At 45.0% G+C, this 18,783-nt stretch overlaps 1 long non-coding RNA gene across 2 annotated transcripts in view; it reads right to left on the reverse strand.

Moving 5' to 3' along the window:
- Positions 1-3,364: 3,364 nt before the first annotated feature.
- Positions 3,365-18,783, reverse strand: part of LOC140691162 (uncharacterized) — a 56,145-nt gene continuing 40,726 nt past the window's right edge. Inside the window, exons 4-5 of one of the 2 annotated variants that reach the window (XR_012066675.1) lie at positions 9,908-10,395; positions 3,365-4,039 (exon numbers count right to left, since the gene is read on the reverse strand). This is a non-coding gene — a long non-coding RNA (uncharacterized lncRNA). Of the gene's footprint in view, positions 4,040-9,192; positions 10,396-18,783 lie in introns of those variants that run through there. The other variant, XR_012066673.1, reaches the window with a different exon arrangement.

The following is an 18,783-nucleotide window of genomic DNA, read 5'->3' on the forward strand; positions in this document are numbered from 1 at the left end:
CATCATAACTCATTTTAAATATTGCTTTTCCATATCTGTCCTTGCTCAGTTGATTTATTACCTGGTACTCCCAAGACATGTAATAAAAAGAAAGTTAGGATCAGAGTAATTCTTCCAGTGTCTGGATAAGGACGCAGCCAAGGGGGAGATGGCTTTCTCCAACAATGGAGATGGAAGTGAGGGTGGCAATCAGAATTAAAGTAGGATAGTTATACAAAAGGAAAATATTAGCTTTTTCTGGCCTCTTTGCCCTCCCTCCCTTTGGATGGAAAAATCAACACAAGCCAGGTCTCCACTAGGAAGACTTGAGAGATTTACTTACTCAGATTAACCAGGGGGATGGATCTGAGAGCCAGGATGGGGGACAGGGGCTAGGAAATACTGCAGGTTTGGTTTTGTCCACTTAACTTTTCCAAGAAAAATTTTAACATAGACATATGAAATCAAAACTCAACAATAATCTTATGAAATTGACCAATATTGACTTTTTGAGGCCAAAAAAAAAAAACCTCAACATCTTTATGATGCTTTTTAAGTTACCCTCCACCCTCATCCTCAAAGCATAGGAATTGTTGTTCTCATTCTCTTCTTCATTTTGCTCCAGAAACCAAGACTCAGCCCACTGCCCATTCCATCCAAATGGCTTCCTGGAGTCAAGCCAACTAATGCCTAATGTTTAATGTGAATCCATAACCTTGTGTCCAAAATCTTTGTCCTTAACTTGTAACATTCACAAAGGATGCATTTGGAGTTGGTTAAGGTGTTGATTGTATTAGATATAACAGCTCAGTGATTCACCGGGATTTCTCTCTGATTCATCTCAATCGACAACACATAGTTATAGATGGAGAAATGTCTAGTGGGGTACACCATCACGTTCTTGGGGACCAAAGGAGTAGTTTCCCTGTGTATTGTCTTTGTGCTTTCTTGTCTACTGCTACTGGCTTCTCTGTGCTATTTCCATAAATAATAGAATAAAGTGTGCTCCATTTCACACACCCAGCATAAGGTCTTGAATGGACAGATAGAGAAAAGTTCACAAATCTCTGTGCAACATCACCGGCTAACGAAATTACTTTTCAAGAAACAGAGTTGTTTCGTAGAAAATGCACTAACAGCAGAAAAAAGATCTGTATTTGAGACCCATTTCTGGCACCACCCTGCTATCCCTCCTTAGATGAGTTATTTTAACTTCAGTTGACCTCTGTTTCCTCATCTGTAAAGAGAAAGGTTCGACTCTCGTATCTCTACTCCCTTTGACCACTGAATGACTGATCTGCATTGCTGTTGGGGTCACTTCCAGTGGGTTTTGTGATATAAGTTTAGTAATGTTTCCTTTCAAGATATTTCCCTATGAAAATACTCATTCTAGAAGTACGTGTTCTCTTACTACCTTAAAAAAGAGGGAAAATAATGATACAAAAGCTTTAGAAGAAAGTCAAATTAGAACAACATATGTTTCTGTACACACATGCACTCACACACACACCCCTTTAATTTAGTTTTGAGTGTCTTATTCACCTCAGGTTAAAAAAAAAAACACATTGATAATATAATAACAAAATGGACCTAGATGTCCTTTTCCATTTTTAATGCACGCTTAACTTATTCTTCAATTTTAATATACTTCCTTACACTGCTGAGGTCTACAGAAGACTATGTCCTTCCTAAATTGCTGTAGGAGACATCTTTGATATGCCAGTTGCCTAAATTCTATTGTTTCTTGGGAAATAATAACAAGAGCTCACATTTGTGTACCACTCTGTGGCTTGTATTATTTAATGTCATTCTCATCAGGATTATATTAGTGGCCCTTGATCCTCAATTCTGAACACACCGTCTATAATTCCATCCCCCTAAAACCTCTAGAAATAAGTTAACATTAAAATAAGTATCATGTGTTAAAATGAGGTTGATCCCAAACACCTTCTTCGAAAAAAAGGAAAATCAGCCAAACAATTTAAGTTATAAAATGTAGAATGAATACAATGAAATGGGCACTCTAATACCCATTAATGAAACTACACACAATTGGTACAATCTTTCTGGAAAAAAATTTGGGAAAATGCACCCAGAGCCTAGAAATATTTGTACCTTAGTGATTCTTCTTTTATTAGCATAGCTTAAGGTAAAATCTGACAGGCAAAGATTTTTTTTAATAAAGGTTTCATGTACGAATAATTTATAATAAAGGAGAACTGGATCCAATCTAAATGACCAGTGCAAGATAATGGCTTAGTGAATTATGATGTATCCATTTGATGGAACATTATGTAGTCACCAAAAATATTTTTTCAGAATTCTTAATGATATGAAAAACGTCTCTGATGTTTCATTAAGTGAAAAATGTCATAAAATTACACGCTAAAGTTTAACCTCAAAAATTACATACCCAATAAAAATAGAACAAAGTGTCTCAATACTGTATTATTATTATTATTTTATGTTTTCTTTGAGTTTTTCTGCAGTTTCCAAATTTTCCATGCTGGGCATCTGCTGCTTTTAAAATCAGAAACAAAATACCCATAGAAATAAACTAAAATGAAAAACAGCTTGTATCACGAGAACTTGAGTAGCAAAAAGGCTGAGGGGGTGAAATGTTTCAGAGCCTTTAGTGTTGAGACAAACTACAGATTTATGAGGAACGTTTTCGGAATCTCTTTGCTGAAAATCAAGTCGTCATCCAACAACCATTTTCCAAATACCTACTACACACTTCCTCTGGGGCCCTGCATGCTATTCTTATCCGGTCCAGACCAGACACCTTGCAGACCACCACCCTGCAGTGAGTGTGAACACACATCAGGCAGCCACTGAGCCAGGCAGTGGAGACACCAAGTGAGATGTACCGTGTGCCCTGCCTTTGCGGGACTACAGTTCTAGAAGAAGAGGTCTCTGAAAATTCTCTCTGAAATATAGGTGTAAATGTTTTAAAAAGAGGATTGGGTTTCTGCAGAATAATTGCAGAAGAAGTAGTCATTTTCTCTGGAGACCTCAGGAACGGACTTCCCAGAACAAGAGAAAGGGGAGCCTTGCAGAATGGGCAGGATTACAGCAGAAAGCAAGAGAAACACCCCTATATGCTCCCGAGGCTGGAGAACTAGATGCACAGAAGCACAGAGGCAAGACGGAAGCCAGGGCACGTCTGGGCTCTAGGAAAGCTCCTCCTAGCAAGAGCGAGGGGTCTCCTGGGAAGTGGCTGGACATGGTTGCTTAAGGGCATTTAATTCATTTTCTGAATCAGTAGCTAATGGACAGAACAGAGTCTTCGCTCAATTATTGTAGATATTCTGGGGCCCCAACCATCGGGAAAAATTGGGAACCACGATACCCTTGCATAAAGGCACATGTCAGAGGCATCAGATAGTGTTCTAAACAATAACAGTATTCCTTTACTTTTGGGTAGCACCTTTCAATTTACAAAGTCTTTCTCTGAGGTTTATCTCTTTTGCTTTTCACAGCCACCCAGTGAGACAAGCATTACTATCACCACTTTACCGATTAGGAAACACTCTCAAAGAGATCCGATGAGTCATCCCCGGTGACAGCACGAGTAAGTGACAGTGGGGGGGTGTCAGATCTTCCAACTCCATTGAATTGCTTTCCATCCTGGAGCTGCCTTTGAACCAGAGACACACCCTGGACGTCCAGCTCTCTTTTACCCTCATTCTGAATTTCATTTTTAATCATTGTCAACGTCTTCTTTCTTCTTGGATTAGAGAGTACAGAGTGTTCTGTTTAGACTGGGTTTGGATTCTTCAAAGCCATTCTCTACTTTCGAAGTGCTTTCACACCTCATTTATCCTTGCAACTTTTCAGGTAATTCAGACAAATTGAAAACTTTAGTCTGAGTACACTAAAGACAGAATGGGATGTCGAGACGGGAGTAATGGGGACGGAAAGGAGACGGAGGCAGGAGGGGCCGTTCATCTACTCAACTGTTTGAGTCACTGTGTACTGCAGACTCAGGCAGAAAGGGCCTCCCACTGAGGATGTTCAAACACACTTGTACATTTGTCCTTCCCTGGTTGACAGACTCCTGGAAGTATAAAAGATATAAAATCCCTCTTTACAAGTTCCACTTTTGTTGTACCCCTTTTATTACTGAAGCCTTTTTTCAACATTTGGCTCCATAAGAAAAAACAATTCTGTCATATGGTTTCAAGCAATCATCACACTTCTAAAATCGAATATGGCTGCCAACTAATATCGCAAGAACTAAATAGATGACATCTGGAAAGAAGGGTTTTAAAACCCACTGTTTCATTACCCCCACCTGTGTCTTTATAGGCAGCATGGAAAGGAGAGGTGAGGCAGCAAAGGGATTCTCTGAAACTTACTTTGGAGGAAAATATCAGAGAAGCGCGTGTGTTAAAAATCTGATTTATCATCTGTCTGTGTTGTCCTGATTTACCAAATGCATTTCCAAGAGGGACGCCAAAGCAGAAGGTTGCATATTAAGCCAGTGAGTTCAGGATGTCTTTACAGCCAATCATCTCCCCCAAACACAAATCCTGTCGCTTAAAACATCAGGCTGGCTGTGGAACAGGGCTAGCAATACTCACGGAGCATCTCCCACGCCCCTCCTCTGTGGAAATCATGGTTCAGTGTAACTTTGGGAAAGCCATTTAATATTTTTAGACCAGGTCTCCCCATCTGAGAAATTTGGACACTAATAATACTTGCTCTTCCAAACTGACAGAATTACCGTGACGCTCAAATAAGGTAATGGATGTGGAGGGGATTTATAAGGTCTAAAGTGCCAGGGAAATGCAAAGTCATGTGATGACACAGCAAAGCATGGGGTCCAGCCCTCTCTCCCAAGGGGCTTGCAACCGATTTGGAGGAACAAAGTGCAACCTATCCAATGGAGGTTACAGCGTAAGGATTAAGTTGGAGAAACAACGTGACAAGTGGTTTGGCAAGATAACATGTAATTACTTGCAAGTAAAAGGTACAGACAGTGAGATTTATGAGTTTCAAACAAGTCCCAATCTCAGGGAGCTGGAGTGATGTGGACCGGCATTATGGGTGAAGCAACTCTGGATCTGGCCTTGGAGGGTGGGTGGGTTGAGCAAGAAGCACAGGATGTCATCCATGCAGGGAACCCGAGCTCCTTCCCCGAGCTCCAGATCCCCAGACCTGATGAGACAGAATTCACAAACCACGCCTGCGTGGGGTCTCCTCTCTGAATCTAAACAAGGTAAGGCTCCACTATCATCAAGACATGGAGTGGGCTTTAAAAGAAGCCCTTGAGCGTTAGCATAGAGATTCAACTTGGAATTGAATCTCTTTTGGCTACCCCATGACCAAAACCACCAAGACCCTCGGACTCCTCTTCACCACACCCTTCTCAGTCACACTCGCCTCACCTTGTTAAACTGCAGGGTGTCTCACAGGAAGAGAAGACAGTCACCCAGCACCATATTCCCTACCCGAGGTGATCACAGCACATTCCACCGTAGTTAGCCAAAACAAAAGATGCATCTCAAAGCAAAACCATGCTCTTAGCGATGGCTGTGTTACAAAGTCTTTTTATTTATGAGGCTGTACGAGGTCACAGGCAGAAATGAGGAGGCTGTGAAGTGTCTCTGAGTTGCTTAGAGCAAGGTGCTAATGCGACTGGGTTCAGAGGTCCAATCTCCTGCCCGTTCATTTCACAGGCCAAAAAGCAGTTAACTGTCACGGTTTGCTGGGACAGTCAGCAGAATCCCATCCAATCATCCCACTGCTGCAAAGTGTGGGTCGTGACATAGTTCAGAACAAGGTGCAAATGGCTTCGTCTAACACGTGGCCACGCTAAGATGCCTGGAAAACACATCAGAGCTCAAGGCGCGATCCAGTCCCTTCCTCCGCCCTCCCAAATGCTTTTCACCACAAGTCTGGCCACTGAACCCAATATGTCAATGACATATCCAGTCTGCACCTTCACTCAAGCTCTCCCTCCTTCCCTTTTGGCCTTCCATCTCTCTCAAACAGAGCATCATTTCAAACCTGCTCTTCTTTAGGACAGAAATGCTAATTCCTCCCTCCTCCACAGGGCTGGTCCCGATGCCCCAGTCCCCATGGTGTCCTGCTGTCTCAACTCTCAACACACTCATGATGCTTTTCATTTTGGCCCTGAGATGACTCCCTTGAGCTTTGCACAGCGCTTTGTACACAGTAAGCTCTTTTTAAATGTCTGTTTAAGAAATAAATTCCGCTTACATATGGTAGGAGTAGCGGGTGGCTAGAAAGAGCAGAATAAAACTTTGCTTTGGGCTTATATCTGTTTGGGGTGTAAGAGCCTTATCACCCCAAACAGTACACCAGCAGCAGCAGCAGTAACGGCACTTATAGTGTGAACGGTGGGAGGTAGGAGAGTAGCAGTGTGCTAGCTTTTGGTGTCTGAATAATATTGGACACGAGGAAACATTCGGCTCTACCAGGGCTGAGAAGGAGAACTCACTACAGATTCGAAGCCTTTACCTAAGAGGATTGGGTTAAAAAAAAAAACTCGTCTTTGAGGCATCAAAATGAGAGTGTCACCATTTCTTCATCACATCTTTCTTCCTCTTCTCCAAAATCCAAAGTCACAGGTCTTGCTGACTCTCCCCCTAAAGCGTCCCCCACATCCATCCCCACTTTTAAGGTCATCCCAGGGCCCTGCCTCTAGCTCATCCGGACTACTCCAGAGGCTCTCGCCTGGTCTCCACCCCTCCAGCTCTTCCCCTTCATGAATACATCATTTCAAGGCAGACAATGACTTTCTAACACTCCTGTCTGAGCATATGACTCCACACTCCTGGCCTTCTAAGCCAGAAAGGCCTCCCCACCCCAATCCCTTAAGGGTAAAGGCGATGCTCCTTACTTAGCGTGGCTTCCTAATGTGGCCCCAGACCACCTTTCCAGTTTTACTTCTCCCTGTGGCCCCTCACATCCTACTCTCTAGACACATCAAACTGATCAAAGCCCCAAACACTGGGTTTTCTTTTACATCCTTTTGCCTTTGTACCTGGTGCGTTCCCTGCTTTGCTACCTCCCCCCACACCCAGCAAAGTCCCGCTCGTCCCATCAAAACCAGCTTAAAGGTTACTTCTGGGATGCTTCTCCAACCACGGCTCCATCCTGCACCCCGAGTCCCTCCCCAGCACCCTCACAGAGGACCATCACAACTGTCTGCGCCGGTAGCTATGCAATCCCACCAGCCTGAGCTCCTGCAGAGGTGGGGATTTACCTAACTCCGCATCTGAGTGCCCGCTACGCAGATGGTAAGCAACAGAATGTCTGCTGTGTCTTGAATGAATTAACCCCAGTGGGCTGTCCACTCCCATTAAGTCCATATCCTGCTGTCCCGTGTCCCTGCAGCTGTATTCTTTGCCTTCCCTGTATTCCACCCTGATGTGTCAATAAGGAATGAGAAATGAATGAAAGTGAAACCGGAGGGATGAACAGAGTGGCAGGTCAGTAGCAATCATATTCTTGCAATCAGACAAAGCATTTCTAGATCAGATCTGCGTGTGCTGAGTCACTGGCCTTTTTCCTCTTGGCCAAAATCCACCGAGTCACCAATCTCATTGGTTCTCCCTTTAAAATGTCTCCCACATTTCAGGTCACTCTCGAGCCCCAGCCAGAGCTTATGTGGAACAAACCAAGAGCATTCTCTTCATCTGCAAACTCCTGGACATTTTTTTTCTGATCCGTAGTCTTCCTTTGTTTTAGAAACAGCACCTAGACTTCTATCTTGCATCTTAGGTCTCCTTTTCGGCCCCCTAGTACCTTCAAGCCAACAGGGAGAGAGGGAAGGACACTGCCTGTGTGTGTAGACACACAGCCTTAGCTTCACCCCATCTGCTTGTTCACTGTGTGAATTTGGTCCACATACTTTCCCTCTGGGTCTCAGTTTCATTTTCTATCATCAACTTGAAAAAAAAGCCTCCAAACTCACAAAACTCTGAGCTGGTCTTCCCCCAGAAGACGCTCTCTACCGAATTTCCTAACACTCAGCTCCCGAGGTCTGTCCCTCTCACCTTCCTGCTTGCCCGCCTCCCCGGCCCTCCTCCACACAGGCCAGCACCAAGCCTGAGCAAAGCCCCCACGTTTTACTAGAATGTATTTCCATTATTACCTTTGTGTCAAGACCCCCGACCAGAAATAGGAAGGGTGAATATAAAAGACCTGTTTCCTTTCCATTGTGTTTGCCCCTCCTCTCTCTCCAGTGAAAACGGCCTGTTTGGAGAAGCCAAAATGCTTTTGAATTGAATTCACCGAAGCGATATACACAAGGTTTTAATTTACAGTTTGGGGTCTCCAGGCCCCTGCATATGAGTTCTATAAATGAGACGTGTTGCTACAATAAGCCCCGCTGGGAGAGGCTGGACTTAGACCGAGAACAGCTGTAGAGCTATAATCCAACAAAGTCAGCTTCTGAGATTCAGTCACAAAGCTGTGGACACGCTTCCCCCACAGACGCTCACACATGGCCTTTGGCAGAAATGAAAATATCTTTCTCCGGCCGTGACTGGGCTCGGCTAGTAATGAACCTTTATGCTGAATACTTTCTTATGTCTTCACTTCCTTTCGCTTTGTTCTCGTTCTAATTTCCTCTAAAGCCTCGCACAGCCACTTAGACAAGGTGAGGCTGCCAGCTCTTGGGACCCGTTTAGAGCTAAGGGAAGCCAAGGCATCCAGAGAGTTGTTCTCAGCCTTGTTTGTGTACTGGAAACACGTGAGGATCTTTCAAAAACCCAGGGGCCCGCGCTGCACCTCAAACCAAATGAATTGGAAACTGGGAGTGGGACCAAGGCATCGGCATTTTTTTTTAAGCCCTAAAGTAACTTGAATGTGTAGTCAACATGGAAACCAGTATTTTAAAGTCAATTATATCTAAAACCTCAACAGCCTTTTTCTCCATCCACAAACAACATGTAGGAAATATGGGTACAAGAGACTTCCTTCTTTTGCATCTGACATTTATGAAATCCTTAGGCCTAAAGACCAAGGCTTGTCTTCTAAACCAAAGTACGTAGTCAAAACTTCACAAAATTTACCCAACAACCATAACTTCTGGATTGTCGGCTTTCGGGTTCTTGAGGCATCTGGGTGTGAAGGTCGGAGGCTAGCAGGAAACAATGAAAAATGCACCAGAGCACAGTCGCAGGGAGGCGAGGAGCGGGGAAGGGCATTTCTGACACGGCCGCGACTCAGAAAGAGTGAGTTTAAATTCTGAGGCTTTATTCGCTCGCCTGCAAACCAAATACAGACAGTGGGGAAATCCAGCCTTTAAAGGGTTCCCTCCACCGTTCCCCTGGAGCTGTTAGACTGATCAGAAATGTGTCATGTGCTACCCCGCGGGAAACATTGCCCACAGAAGTACAGCCGTGTGCCCTGAGTGATAAAAATGATAAAATCTGCCTTTTCCAGAACTGCCATACATTTGGAGAGAAAACTAGAGGGGATTTAGGGTGAATCACCCAGACGCAGGACCCTCACCCTGACACTGGACGACAGAATAATGAAACAGCCACTCTTTTGGTCCTTTGAGCCATTGTAAGACCAGAGATCTTTCTGCCCGGGTAGGGAACCCCCAGCCCCCTGAGCCTCCTCGCCTGCCTCCTCTGTGAAGGACTGAGCTCACCCATGAGTTTACTCAAGGCCTCTGGTTTTCACATTACCACCCTCCAGCCTCTTTTGCTGCACTATTAGTTTTGAGTCATTCGGATCCACTTGGGCATGACCCACCATTAGTCAGTTAGATTTCACCTTTTCTGAATAATAAATAGATTTGTTAGAGGTGGGAAATACTGTGCTCTCCTGCTAGATTTATTGGGATAATTCTTGCTGGCTTCTCCTCTCTACCTTGACCTTCACATACAATGGTTCTCCTTAATTCAATTCTTTAATACTCTCTCAAGTCTCTTAAACTCACCTCTCCATTTCCATCCCATCGCCATTCCCCCGGTTCAGGTCCTCCACTCTGGGGAAAGGGGCACTTCAGAAGAGATGTCTGTGGACAGGCCAGGGAGGGGGTACCCATTCAAGCAGCCAGTCACTTAATGCAGAGGGAGTGGGATGTGAGAGAGGTGAAAACCAGATCTCCTTTACATCATGGTCCAGACCTTTGTCACTTCTTCCCTGGAAAGTTGCAGCAGCCTCCTAACTTGAACAAGTGATAAAATACGAAGCACTGTGCTTGGTGCTCGGACTCGGGGATGAATCAGCCTGGTCCTCCCGTCAAGGAGCTCTGAACGTAGCAGATGAGATACAAACAAGGACATCAGGGCCACAGCTAGGTAAGGTTTTGACTTTGGTGTCAAAGAGGAGGCTGCAGCAAACTCTGGCTAGAAAAATCAGAGGTTTCGGAGCACAGGTGATATCTGAGCTGAGAGACGTTCCAGAAAGAAGGCAGGGAAAGACCTGAAAGTGGGAAAGATTACAATTCATTATTGAAATCAAAAGTAGCTCAGTGCAGGTCAAAGGGTAGCGGACACGGCAGATAAAAGCCTGTCAGGACCCGGGGCTGAATAAAGAGGCAGGGGCCAAATCAAAAAGCTGCAGATCCGTATCGCAGTGAGAAATCTGGGTTTTGTCCCATAGTCTATGAGGTACTGTTGGAGGATTTTAACAGGGGAATCACAGGACTATCCTTGAGTTTTAGAACGCTCTTTTCTCACTGAAGTACAGTCAATTATAATGTGTCAATTTCTGGTGTGCAGCACAATGTCCCATTCACGCATATACATACATATATTCGTTTCCATATTCTTTTTCATTAATGGTTATTATAAGATATTGAATATAGTTCCCTGTGCTATACAGAAGAAATTTATTGTTTCTTTTTTCTTTTCTTTTCTTTTTTGCTCTATTTTTATATATGGAGAACACTCTTTGACAGCAGGCTGGAAGATTCCCTGAAGGAGGCCAAGCTTGGGGGCAGGTGAAGCTGACAGAGAATGTTGCAAAGGTCTTGGTGAGTTGAGGCCTAAATTGATGTGGTAACAGTGGGACTAGAGAGGAAGAAAGCTTTCAGTTACTTGGATATTTATCCTGGTTTCCTCCTGGACTTTGAATCTTGGTTTTTTGTTTGTTTCATTGGTTGAGTGGCTTGGGTTTTATTTTTTAAACTTGAATTGAGTACTCCTGTGTTTTCACTTATACTGAGCCTCTCCACCCTCCCTGAAATATATTTAGTACCTCAGTTTTACCAAAGACACAACTGACTCAGAGAGGTTAAGTAACTGGCCCAAAGCCACACAGCTAGAGGCAGCAGCTAGCCTGGTGCCCACGTTTTCTGGCTCCAAGTCAAGTGCTCTTCCAACCGCACCTCTGCTAAGTAGCTCCAGACTCATTCTTGTTCTACTTCTTTCTTATGTCAGACTGAAGCCGGGCAGAGAGACAATTTGGGCGTCACTTCAGTGGCTCAGAAGACAGCTATGGCTGAGCCTGGCTGTGGAGTCTGAACAACCAAGGTCCGATGCTTCAAGTTCGAACAATAACCTCACGCCTCCATTTCTCCATTGATCACAGCATCGTCCCGCAGGGTGGCTAGCAGGTTGCTGTAAATGAGATCAGAGCCTCGAATTCTGGGCCTGGTGCATAGTCTGTTCTCAAGAAATGGTAGCAACTTTCCCCCAGAATAGCGAGGAATGAGCCAAACCATAAGTAGCGGAGATATTTTATATTTGACCCAGGAATATGCTAGCAGGGGTAAGAAACAGACATAAACTAGGATCTGAAAAAAAAATTTTTTTTGGCATGGTTTTACTATCGCTCCTGTCGCCTCTAAGACAATTCTTTCCCCTTCCATTTGTGTCACTGAGGTCACGGGAGCAAACACCCGCTAGCAAGCACCCCATCAAGCCCAGGCAATCTTTGTGTTAAGCCACTTCACAGGGGTTTTCTATGCTTTTTTTTTCCCCCTCTCTCCTTTCACGCTGGAATTAAGAAACCTGTAACTTGGTGCTTATCTCATTATCTCCTGCCTTGCATTTTAATGTGTCACTTCTAAAAAGACCTCATTGATATTCCGGTTATGTATGTGTTTGTTTGTGTCTCTTGGGAAAATTTGCTACCGATCTTCCAAGTTGAACACCAGCATGCTCACAGCTCAAAGGTGGATCTCTCTTTTGTCTAAGAAAAAAAACATGGAGATGGTTTGACGATTTTGCATCTACAGGAAGCTGTAAATAGAACAGCTCAAGAGTCTCAATCTAAAACCAGGCACAAAAAGGCAGGTGAAGAATTGGGTGTCTTCCCAGGATGCTGGGTTACATCGATGAATAATTCAAGCCTCAAGGCTCTTAAAAGGACACAGTTACCTGGTTTTCCAGATAATTAGAGGACCCCCCTGACTAAAAGGTTTTAACCTAATTTAACCAGATAATTAACCAGATCATCCAGAAAAGAGCAAGCTCTTTATCCTGCCTAAATTATCCAGAGTCTCATCATTATTCGGTAACTGACAACCCTCACTTCCGGCTGTGCCGAGTCTCCACTGCGGACAGAGCTAAATCAAGCTGTGAGTTAACAGGTGACATGAACAGGATCACCAGAAATTATCTTACAAAATCTAGTTGCTCTTTTCAAGTATTAACAGATCCCGGCCACCTGTGTGCAAAGTACAATGGAAGGTTTGGGGGATCATCTGTAACAAAATAAACAAACCAATCCTACCATGAGGGAAATCTACACTGGACTTTATTGACCTTTTGCACAGACTGCATTACTTCAATAACAGCTTGCTTCGTGTTACTTTGCTACGTAGTAACATCCGGAGCTAGGAGGAGATGCAGCATTTCCATGTGTCTGCTGTTACAGCAGCCTGTAACAGCAGATGACTTTTTCTCTTTGTATCAGTCAGCTTCGATCTCCCCAGAACAGTTCGCTGAGATCTTTGAGAAGCTGGCCATTGTTGATATTAATGAAATATTCACTGAATACCAAACATAGGCCAGGTCTTCAACATTTATCATTTCATTTAAACATGGAAAAGACCTTTCAAGGTAGGCTTTTATTATCCCCATTTTGCTGATGAGGACACAGAGATTCAGAGCTGTGAACTCAGGCTGAAGTCACTGCAGACCGGGGGCTCTCGGCACTCCTGGGTCTCCCCAGAAAGAGGATGGCTGTGTGACCATGAATCTTTGCTAACTTTCAGCACTGCCTACATCACACTTTCAAAAGTATGGATCAGGACAGTAAGAGCAACTACAAAAAGGATAGAAAAAAACGTTGTCATAGCTTTTAACTCTTTAGAGGCAAACAGAGGTGGGAGAGCTTGTGAATTAAAACCACACTTGCTGGAGTCTACCTGGATTGAATTCTGGCTCTACCACTTATTGGCTGTGTGATCTGAAACAAATCAGTCTTTCTAATCTCAGCGTTCTCTTTTGTTCACTGGAGGGCCGTTGTAGTATCAGAAGAGATGAGGCACACAGTAAGCGCTTAATAACTGTTACGGTTAGGAGGAAGGGTAAAGCTCAAGTGGTAGAGGGCGTGCTTAGCACGCTTGAGGTCCTGGGTTCAATCCCCAGTACCTCCTCGAAAAATAAAATAAAACTTAGTTACCTCCCCCTGCCAATTTAAAATAAAATAAAATGATATAATAAATAAATAAAATGTTTTTTAAAATTGTTATGGTTAAACATGGCGGAGCGCCATCATTCTGCTGTGAGTGATACAATTCTTCATCACTAACCAATGATCTGGATAATTTAGTGACAATCCACACTGATATAGCTGAGCACTGTTTAAAGTGCTCTGTATGTGTTCATACTTAACCCTCTAAGGTTCGCAGCTGTTATCCTGCCCTTTCACAGGTGACAAAGGCACTTAAACTCTGAAAAACAGAGGTGAAAACCAGATCCAAGATCACACAGCTAATATGTCACAGAGCTGAGATTCAAACCCAAGGAGTCCAGCTCCAGAGTCCAGAAGTCTAGGCACTATGCTCTATGGAGTCCTTTAACTGAAAGAGCAGGATTTTTACTCCAGTTACAAGTTCTCTCATCACTATGACCACTGTCCCTTCTCTGTTCAGCATCTCGGCCATCATTTCCCTTCTGTGCTCAGTTCTGAAGCTTCCTGCACTGTCCAGGGCAATGATATATATGGAAATTCTGGCTGTAATTTCTTAGGTTCAACCATTTCATTTCTGTTCCCTTGTGCTAGTTGAATAGATAACCAGAGACAAAAAATTTTTCTATGTAACCGCAGATTCTGGCCATCCATGTGATTGCGGACAGGATATTCACAAGGGAACCTACTTTGCTGCCTCGACAAGAAGGAGAGGAAGGGAGCCAGATGTCCCAATAAAAGTCCTTTCTAACCTAAATGAGTTTGCGACGACGTGTGCTTATACATGTGAGGATAAAACATACTGTGAGCATCGCTTCTCCCAGCATATAAGCTGTTACCCGAGAATGAGGCACTTCAGGAGGCTAATTGAGCACTGGAGGCTGTCTACACAGGCAGAGCAGAGGGGAGATCTGGAGCCCTCCCCAGCCCCCAGCCCCCGACACTCATACTCAAGCAAAACCCTGCTAAACTCTCCACAAAAGCCAATTTCATCTGATCATGAATCAACATCTTCACTTTGACTCTATAGACAAAATATTTTTAGCTTCTCGGGAACCTGCGCTTTCAGACGCCCAGCTTAGCCTCAGCTGATTCTGGACAACGGTCCTCACAGGACTCCTGAGTGTGTTTCTGTCCCTGCCCGTTCAGCTCAGACAGACTCTGCCGCGATGCCCCAGCACTGACGTTCAGAGCCTCACGGGGCCGGCCGCAGCCATCTTCCCATTTAATAACCAGTGTTCAAAAGAGGAAAAAAAATAAAGGTGAAATAGAATCACGTTAAAAGTCAACCCCATATTTTGTATAAAGATGTTATTTTGGGGGATGGTTATTTATTATTATTAGCCTTTTCGGATTAATTATGGCACCGATTTTATAAGTGGGAGGAGCAATCTGTCACCCAGCATTACACAGGAGGCCACCCAAGCTCCGTGTTTCCTGTTATCCTGCTGTAAATCAGTGTAACTTGCAGGAGAGCATGCCTCAACACACCGATGGCCGGCCCGTCCCCTGTCACGATCAATGCCAGGCCCACCGCTCCCCTCTCCTCGCTCCCCAAAGGGTCCTGAAAGAGGATTTGTCCAGGAACGCCGCGGCCCCGCAGCATGCTGACTTTATAAAGAGACGAGGTGAAGTAACACTTTTCTTTTTCATACCCCGCGGTGTTGAGCTGAAATTGCAGCCTGCTTCTATTTTCAGAGGCCTCCTTGGTAAGAGAATGTTTTTATCTGGAGATACAATGACCGTGGCCCATACTCTGCCGTTCCCATGAAGGCCTTGCCAAAGTCCATGAATGCTCGCTTTATGAATTGGTGTTGCAGGTGTTCAGGGGGGTATGTAATCACTCATGAATAGTCGAAAACCACAGAAAGTCCCTCCAGCCTCTGGCACCGAGGGCGGCGGGCTTTATAATTCTGTGAGAAAACACACATGCATCGAAAGCCTTCCCTGGGCCCCGGCGTTGCCTGAGGCCAAATCTTCGTCACAGCCCAGCCCTGGGCTGGTGGGCCGTTCCGGAAAAGAAGGGGCCTGTAAACGCCCTGTGGACCAACAAGGTGGTAGCTCTTGCACGATTCTTCTGCTCTGACTTGCTACAGGCGTTACTGGGGCCACGGGACTGTCTTTCTGCACACGTCACTTGTGTAAACTGGGAGGCCTGGAGATTTTTATGAAGACCTCATGGACCCCGGGCCAGGTGGGCTGGCTGCCCAGGGAAAGAAGGCACTGGGAGGTCAGGACCAAATGTCCTCAGATAATCTGCACGTGTCCTCGGGCAGAGGCAGGACCAGCGTCGTGGTGGGGGTGGAGGTCAAGAATAGAGTCTTTTCTCAAGCAGGCTGGAAAGGCGGGGGTGGGGGTGCTGGGAAAGAGTGTCCAGCTAGTGGGGGCCCACAGAGTCCAAGGCCAGGAATCTAAACTGAATCTATGGTATCCCCTCCACCCACGAAAAGCTACCTGAGAATCAGTGATGGTGGGAAGAGGGTCACTGGGAGCTAAGCGAGCTTGTGGTTCTCAGCCTCAGCCCCAAGGAGGCAGTGAAGATACGGAGGAAAGTCTTTGTCGTTATTTTCCACTTTCCCTGCCTGCCCTTCCTCTCTCCCAGGGCCTCTGTCCGAGCTGATCACTAGAGAAAAATCCCTGAGGGGGAACTCCAGCTCTCCAGTGCCCTGGGAGGATGCAAAAGATGTGGGAGCTTTGCGGAGAGATTTCCAACTTCTCTGGCACTTTGAAAGGGTACTGGGGTCTCTTTGTCAGTGTAGATGTGGGGCCATTGAGGAAGACAGGAGCCTGATATGGGAAAAACAGGATAATGGCCGGTAGTACGTGGCCAGGAGCAGCCCAAACCCCTGGCACCACGAGCTTCCAGAAGCACTGGTAAAAGTGGGAGGTGACAACATGACAAGGCATTGGCCCGAGAGGGAGGCTTCTATTCTTACAGCACCTTGGCCACTGATGTACCCTCACGCCCAGAGCTGGCAGGAGTGGCCCCAGAGAGGAGCTAGAATTGGACTCCAGAAGGTGAGCTGTCAAAGCCACCCATAAACAATGAAAAAAAATTAACTCCTGTACTTAAGGGGTTAAAGAATTTTGAGATAATGAAGCTACAGAGAAAGCAGGCTCTCAAAATGCCCGCCTTCCCTGGCTTTTCATACCTCGCCTAACGCAGGGTACACTAGTGAACTCACAAAGCCGAAACTACCCCGTGGGCCAGCTGACTAGTTACAGTCAAGTGGAAGAGAAAGTCTTTGAATTAGTAAAATTTCAGAAGCACAAAAGAAGACATTCTGTTTCCAAAGAGATTCTCCAGCTTGGCTCCCTGACGCCAGAAATTCCATAATTTGAAATGTATTCCTTTGGTTTAAGCCAACCGTAAGCTACCATCAACACTCACTTACTCAGCAAACATCGACTGAGCTCCTTCTTTGCTGTCCTGTGCCGGGTATTAGAGAGATGGGGAGGTGACAGGGACAAAGCTTCTGGTCTCATGGTGTTAATATTCATCTCTACCAGTCATTGAAGGATGAGATTCTCTAGTCGTTTCCTACAAGTACATTTTAATAGAAGGAGGGGACTATAGTGGGACACGTAAAGGAGGGCAGGGTGGAGATGGGCTGAATAAATTTCACCTACTTCATTCATTCATCCATCCATTCAACAAACATGCTTTAAGCATCCCCTTAGAGCCAGATACTGGGGGTGAAACCATTGAACAAGGCAGACACAGCCCCTCCCTTCAGGGAGCTTATGTCTAGTGTGGGAGACAATCACAGTACAATACAACTCATGCTGGTCAAAGCCACTCATAAACACTGAAAAAAAAATTAACTTGTGTAGGCAAAAGGCACGAAAACAGCACACATTAGGGGCACATGAAGCAAACTTGGAGAAAAGGGTAGACGAGGGGAAGCTTCTTGAAGGGAGTGGAATCACGGGAGTGAGGGTGGGGCTTCAGATTCCCTGAGAAAGGGAGCAGCTGATGCAAAGTCCCTAAGGCAAGAGTCCCACCGTGGTCCCAGCTCCAGTTAGAAGGCGAAACATCAAAGTACGGGGAGGTGAGAGGTACAGTATCTGTGGGTTGAAGCCAGAAGTTGGCTAACTTTTCCCACGAAGGGCCAGATAGCGCATCCTACAGGCTGGGTGTCCCACGTGGCCTGCTGCAAGCACTCAACTCTGCCCCCGTACCGGGAACTCGCCAGAGGTGACATGCAAACAAATGGGTGCTGCTGTGTTTCAATCATACGTTATTTACAAGGAGAGACAGGGGGCTGGATTTGGCCCACGAGTCATAGTCTTTCAACCCCTGGTCTAAGCAGGACTTGGAGCCAAACAGAGGCAGCTAAGGAAACTTCACCAGCTGGGGTGGGCCTCCCTAGAGAGGGTAAAATTCGTGGGTAAAAAAAAAAACAAACCCAGGCAAGGAGCTGGGACACCCGAACTTGAGTCTTGGTCAGGGCGCAAGGCTAGTGTCTTCCTTATCTGTAAGACGAAGGATTAGAACAAGATGGTGTCCAGGACCTCTTCTCTGGAAGTCCAGAGCAGGGGCCCTTAACCTGAGGTTCGGGGATGCCCCCAAGGAACCTATGGATAATACTGAGCTGTCTGTGAACTTAGGTGAAAACACACTGCATTTTTAGCTTCTTTCATTAATTTTTAACTGAAATGTAGCATTTGCTTCAATTGCCAGTGTAGGCAGCCAACCATAGTCGTATTAGCGGGCCCTGTGATTGTGTCCGATAGAAATCACAGACACTTTCACAGCGGGTTACAGTTGTGGCGTGTACACTGACATATCTTTCAACTTCTTTGAATTTACAGTAGCTATTGGATCTGCAACTAAACTTTGTTATTTAAAATGTGAATAGAGGCACATAGTATCTATAAGGGTTTTGCTATTTGGAAATTGTTATTTCAGTATAATTAAGTTTTCCTTGTAATCCTATGTAATTTACTTTGCTCTTCAGAAAACAGTGTTCTAAGAAGGAATCCATCCCCCCTCCCAAAATGGGTAACAACTCCTGGGCTAGAGCAATGAATTATTAATTTATATATATCCTACTGGCAAAATATTAAAAAAAAACAAAAAACCACCCTTTTCAGGGGAAGATGTGGCAAAGGAGTACTTTCTTACACAGCAGATGAAAATGAGAATTGTAACAGCCTTTTTAGAAGGTCATATGGCACTATTTCTTAAAATTCCACAATGCATATGTGTACTCTCTAATCTCACTC

This window comes from Vicugna pacos, chromosome 33 (genome assembly GCF_048564905.1).
Source record: "Vicugna pacos chromosome 33, VicPac4, whole genome shotgun sequence".
In the NCBI taxonomy this organism is placed as follows: Eukaryota; Metazoa; Chordata; class Mammalia; order Artiodactyla; family Camelidae; genus Vicugna; species Vicugna pacos.